Consider the following 6,000-nt stretch of genomic DNA (forward strand, 5'->3'; position numbering starts at 1 on the left):
TTAGCTTAGCCTAAGTTAGCTTGATGCTAGGCTAGCCACCCAGGCTGGTTTGCTTACAAAAGTGACATTACAAGGTAACACTTCCTGTGACAAGTTGTTGTCATGGGAACCAGAGCGTGTCGCTAGGCTAGGTTAGCTTAGCCACCCAGGCTGGTTTGTTTACAAAAGTGACATTACAAGGTAACACTTCCTGTGACAAGTTGTTGTCATGGGAACCAGAGCGTGTCAGAGCAATTCAACAGTATCTGAAGAATGTCTGTATATTTTACATGAATCATGCACGTTTTAATGGGTTAAAAGGAGGCGCCTATACTTTATGATTTTCAAGAACTTTGGTTGCATTCAGTAAAACGCAAATGTGTTTTGGCATTTGCTGATTTTCTCATGGAACTCTGTTCTTTACTTTACACGTCTTCTATTTGTTTACAAAGTAAGGAAATAGATTTGCTGCAAGTCAAAGCTTGTCTTGTTCTATTTGTTTACAGAGTAAGGAAATAGGTTTGCTGCTGAGTCAAAGCTCGTCTAAGCATATATAGGTACGTCTCTCTCATGCATGAGTGTTAGCTCTTCCGCGAGTAACTTGTTTTGATCGTTTAGTGGCTTTCTGCTTGTCGATGCAGCTAAAATTTAGGTGAATTACATCAATCTAACAATAACATTAAGGCCTTTACTTTGTAGAAAGGGGGAGCGTCTCCCAGGTCTACCTACATATAACTCTGTCCTGGGCTTCCTTCGTCAGGAACAGGTTTAGTCATACCGCGATTTGGATTTCTTTTTAACCAACGCAGAATAGATATCGGTACAGATTACAAGCTGCTGAGGTGATACCTTTGTTACACAGACTTACGCTTTAATGCTGACGTTCTTGATATCAGTTGGGACTCTAAGGCTGTTTTTTTTTTCAAAGTAGAGATGTCAATTCCAGCTATTTGTTTTATCTGCATTTAGATAAGCCAGCGATCAAGATGCGTGTTGCACGTTGCGTTTTAGTTGGGTCGCGATGATCGAGTGCACGCCTGTAGGTTAACAATAGTTAAAACTCGGGTGATTTTACTACACTCTGTCGTCAGGGTAACGTACTGTATGCCCTGTTCGGAGTTGGTATTTTCTGTAATTCTTCACTGTCACGAAACCTAATGATTAACGGTGCTGATTTAAACAACATCTAGAAACTGTCTGTTTCAAAAGAGTCGTGCATAGTCCGTCGGCCGTTGAGGCTTACATGCCTATCTCAGATTCCTTTAACTTAGTAAAATTCTAATTCTACAAACGCAGAGTCTTGCACGGTGTTCGTGCTGTGTGTCTTCTGGTTCTGCAGTTCAGAATAATTTGGGGTTTGAGGAATTTTTACTGGGGGCCTTCACGCCTCGTTGAGTGGGCATGGTGTGGGGCCGAGAGAACTATGGTGACTGACGGGTTTTGGAGGGAAAGTTTCTTGAAACTGGCGTCCTCCTCAGTTACAGGTTCGTTGTAAGTTCCACAGAAAACTCGTTCGGAGCCGGTGGTGATGGTACAGGCCCTCCGGGGTCTGTCTTGCTGGGTGTCGGTGTCGTGTTCACCGGTTGGAGACAGCAGGTGGAAGGTCACTATCTTGTAGATTGTCAGAGATGTTGTGGAAGGCGGGCTTTTCCACCCCCCTTTTTCAGCTCTTGTGCATTGGCTGAAATGTGCAGACTGGTCAGGGGAAGCTTGTGGTGTGTGTCCTCCCCTTTCCAGCCATGCTGCAGTCTATCAGAGTGTTGCAACTCTGTGGGTCAAGTTCGTGTTCGAGATCTTGTCTCTGCTGAACGAGCTTGTGGGTGGTCGCACGGGCCTCTTGCGCAGGCCGTGGCTTTTGAGTCTCTTTCAGTTCAGTCTCTGCTCTTTGCAAGAGACTTCACTTTGTCGGAGTTTCTCGTTGAATTCTTTTTAGTTCTTTTCTCTGACTATTCTTCTTCAGTCTATGTAGAAAATTAGACAGGGCAGTTTGAAGTCTTTCCACTTCCTTCGGTAGCTCGGGGTCGTCATCCTCGGCGTTACAACCTTGTGCTCCAGGGCGATGCGGCTCCTTTCGCGGAGGCGTGCGTGTGCGTTGAGCTGGTGAGCGAGGTTGTGACGTGTCTGGCCCAGTCTTTGTCAGCTGCTCTTGGCTCGGGGCTCTGAGTCGCTGGTGGCTTTGGGCAGGGATGGAGATGTCATGAATCTCAGCCATGTCTCCAGGTTGTCCCAGGTCGTCCCAGTGGGTTGTGGGACTGTAGGACTGGAACATACTGGCTTCACTGTGGACGAGAGGAACACAACACACACAGACAGACCAATGCCAGTTCGACTACGTTTAACGAGCTATAATACAGGCTAAGCCGTATATGAGAATTTTGGTTAACTGATGCAGACAGTTAAACCGTTTGGTGGGACAATTTGGGTAGGTCATCATGGGTCTGAATGAAGGTTTTTGACAGGGCGCTAGCTTAGGGGTCACCTGTTGGTGCTAACGACTTGGTTGTCAAACTATTCTTCAGCTTTCCTTGGTGTGTCAGAGAGGTTCTGTCTCTAGGTGAACTGAAAGGAACAGAGCACAACAGAACAGAGCAATGGCAATCTAGCAAAGTTTGAAGTAACATGCAACCATCAGAGATGGGGAGGTCTGTACTGAAATGGCAGTAGTACACCAGCAGTGTTAGAAAGGGGAAGAAGAGAAGGCCTAAGCCTGTTTGGAGCCGGTTTGTGGCTCGGAGAGGAGGAAGCCAACCACTTCAAGTTACCAGGGGAATCTCTAGGTTCTGTGGCAAATAGTAAGTGGATGGGTTTTAATACCTTTTCTAGTTTGCCTGGGGTGAAATGAGGTCATTCTGGCCGGAGTCAGCATCGTGGTTGGTCCTTCTGTCGCCCCACACATGACAGCAGTGTCCCGGGCCCTTCGGTGCATCTGTACCGAGGTGCGCCCTCTCAAGCAACTTGACCTTGAACACAACCGGCGGTGCCAGATTGGTGATATCGTGTTGCGGGCCGCACCAACAGAAGATACAGAAAAGTCCGAGACTCGCGCTCAGTCAGTGATGGTGACGCAGATCAGACGAACCAGCTCGCTGGACCCCAGGCAGAGATGACTGTCAAATCATCACAGCACGAGAGAGATTTCTTCTTGCAAACACAAAACAGAATGAAGAACAAGTGTACTTCAATGTGAATTAAAGCTCCTTTATCTAAATCAAATTGAGTGTTTTTGTAGAAAAATCAAAGGCAACAGCTTTACTAAAATTATGGTATAAACAAAAAGGAAATTATGACAATGTTACTTATCAGAATAACCTAGCCTCCATTCAGGAAAGGGATAGAGTGCCGCAATGAAGAACACAGGAGGAAGCGAGCTGTAGTGGCGGGTTTTGGCCACTAAGGGTTTTGAGCCACTTCCTGCTAGTGTTTCCCCCGGGCTGACAGAGAGCTTGATTTAAATTGCATTCAAACTGATTTAAACACAATTCAAATTGAGCAAATGCATAGGGGTTAAGTAACCATTAGATTAGTAAGGATACAGTTGTACCGAGACCAGATCAAAATTATTAAAAATAATTTGAGGAGGAAATATAGAAATAAAGCCATAAACAATTCCCAATGGGAAATGAGAGAATTAATTCAAATTAACTTCGAAATTTGTCTGTTTCAAACCAAATTTGAATAAGTGTAGGAAATTAAACGTTGGTGTCATATTTGATGATAATCACGATTACGGTGAGGGATCAGTGATAACCAGAATACAACCAACAGAGAGAGCCATGCAAAAACAGAGTGATGTTAGCTGATGACTTAGCAAAAGGGGCTGCCACAAGGGGGCGCTTTCCTCTAAGTGGTCATCAGAAGCTGCTAAGACTTAATTCTGAATTTTAAATTCAAACGTGGTTTGAACCAAATTCAAAACAAATGCACACAGTCAAGGTAAAGAAAATCATGTTATTACAACGAGGCTGTAAATTGCACATGCATTGAAAGTTAGAGAAACTAGTTCAAAATTTCAGTAAGAAAATAGGAATTTTCTAACAGAGAATTTTGAGGAAAAGATGACCTAGCTGTTAGTGTCCACACGATGGCGCCACTGCGCTCACACGGGGTAAAGTCAGGACACCGGTGGAAATTTGATACTGCAAAGCACTCAAGGGCGCACCCTAGTGTCTGGCAGTAGTATTACAACCAGCCCCCTGACCCGGTGATTTATTCAGAGGGAGTGGAGCGTTACCACCCTCCCTGCTGTATAATCACAAATATTACGGAATTTTAAATCTCGACGGATTTCTTTCCGGTACTATATTTTACAAGCACGTTTGGCAGGATTTTTTTTTTCACTGCGTTGTGCAAAAGAAAACAGGAATTACTCGTCTGTTTCAAAACTCCGAATAACATTTATCACAACTAGTATTAATGATTGGAATGTTTTCAGGTTTGGATTTTTTTGGTGCTATATTTGTTTAAAGGGCACCTATTATGGAAAATTCACTTTTACATGGTGTTTGAACATAAATGTGTGTTGGCAGTGTGTGAGCAAAACCACCCTAGAATGATAAAAATCCACCCAGTGTTTTTTTTACAATCTCAATAAATCATATGCACTGCCTCAGAACGAGCTGTTCTGAGATCCAGGTCTTTGTGACGTAGAACGGGAGACAGGGGGTTGATTGACAGTGTGGCTGTGGCCTAGACCCCGCCCTCGGTGATCTGTACACATCATCCTCCATTACCTGTTATGTCTCTTGGAAACATAAGTGTTCTGTCGTGGACTCGTGGGTTAATCCTGTTGTTGTGGCTTAAAAGTTAATCCTCAACTGTGGATCGTCATCTACTGTTTGCGATCCACCGTCACATCCAGTAACAGTAAGTGTGTTTTATGATTTTTGAGCAAATAGTCTTTTCAGTCAATGTCAGCCAATTCAACAACAAATGCGTCTAAAGTTGTTGTCGTCGTAGGATGTCTGTGTAGGCTATATAATTTAAACCTTGTTTGTATAGTGTGTAACCATACGTTTATATATATTTAAAGATATTGTATTAAAAACTGCATATATGTTGTTGTTCTGTATGTTAGCCATCTCCTCACATTTGCCACATAAGCACCCGTATGGCAAGTAAACATGACGCCACAGGTCCCCGTCCCTCGCATAAATGTAATTTCGCTTGTACGTAGCAAACTTTATCACAGTATGTGTATGTAATATCAAAAAAATATGCGCTAGCATTAGTGTTTATGTGTGTCTGTGTGTGTGTGTGTGTTACATGCCCATCATTTCAAAGGGAACACGATTACAACGCTAAAGTACATAAATGTATCAAATAACCATACCGAGACGTACTGGTCCATTCTCATTTGTGTTTATTCTGCCGGAGTCTCTTCGTGCTATTTATATATTCCGATTCAAACGTACGCTGAATGACATTCAAAACAGCGCGTCTCTCACTCTCTCAGCCCTTCTGCTTACCGACTGCCATAGGTATCAAGTTACGCCCTCATCCAAAGGCAGGGAGGGGATATGCAGCTCATTTGCATTTAAAGCCATATACCTCCGAAACAGGTCATTTTTAAGCAGGCCCCAAAATGACATTTTCAAATGGTTATAATAAATTAACTGTGGGGTATTTTGAGCTGAAACTTCACAAATACATTCTAGGGACACCAGAGACCAATATTACATATTGTAAAAAGGGGCATAATAGGTGCCCTTTAAAACACGTTCGCAGGTTTTCTTCGCTGCATTGTGCAAAGGAAAACAGGAATTACTCGTCTGTTTCCTGCTCCAACAGGCATATATCAAATAGCACTTATGATAATATGCTTGACGGTTTTATACATTGAGTAGCTAAGTCAATGTTTTTTTCAACCAGGAGCTTATCGTTACTCTAACGATTATAATAAGGCCTTTTAAGAACAGTAAAAGAGCATCGTTTTACCGTATCTTTTCTTCGACACTATTCGGAGAATTTCGTCCGGACAGTGGAGTTAAAATTATTAAAAGTGTCGTTTATGCACAGAGGTTT

Source organism: Pimephales promelas, chromosome 2, assembly GCF_988280905.1.
Source record: "Pimephales promelas chromosome 2, fPimPro1.hap1.1, whole genome shotgun sequence".
Taxonomy (NCBI): domain Eukaryota; kingdom Metazoa; phylum Chordata; class Actinopteri; order Cypriniformes; family Leuciscidae; genus Pimephales; species Pimephales promelas.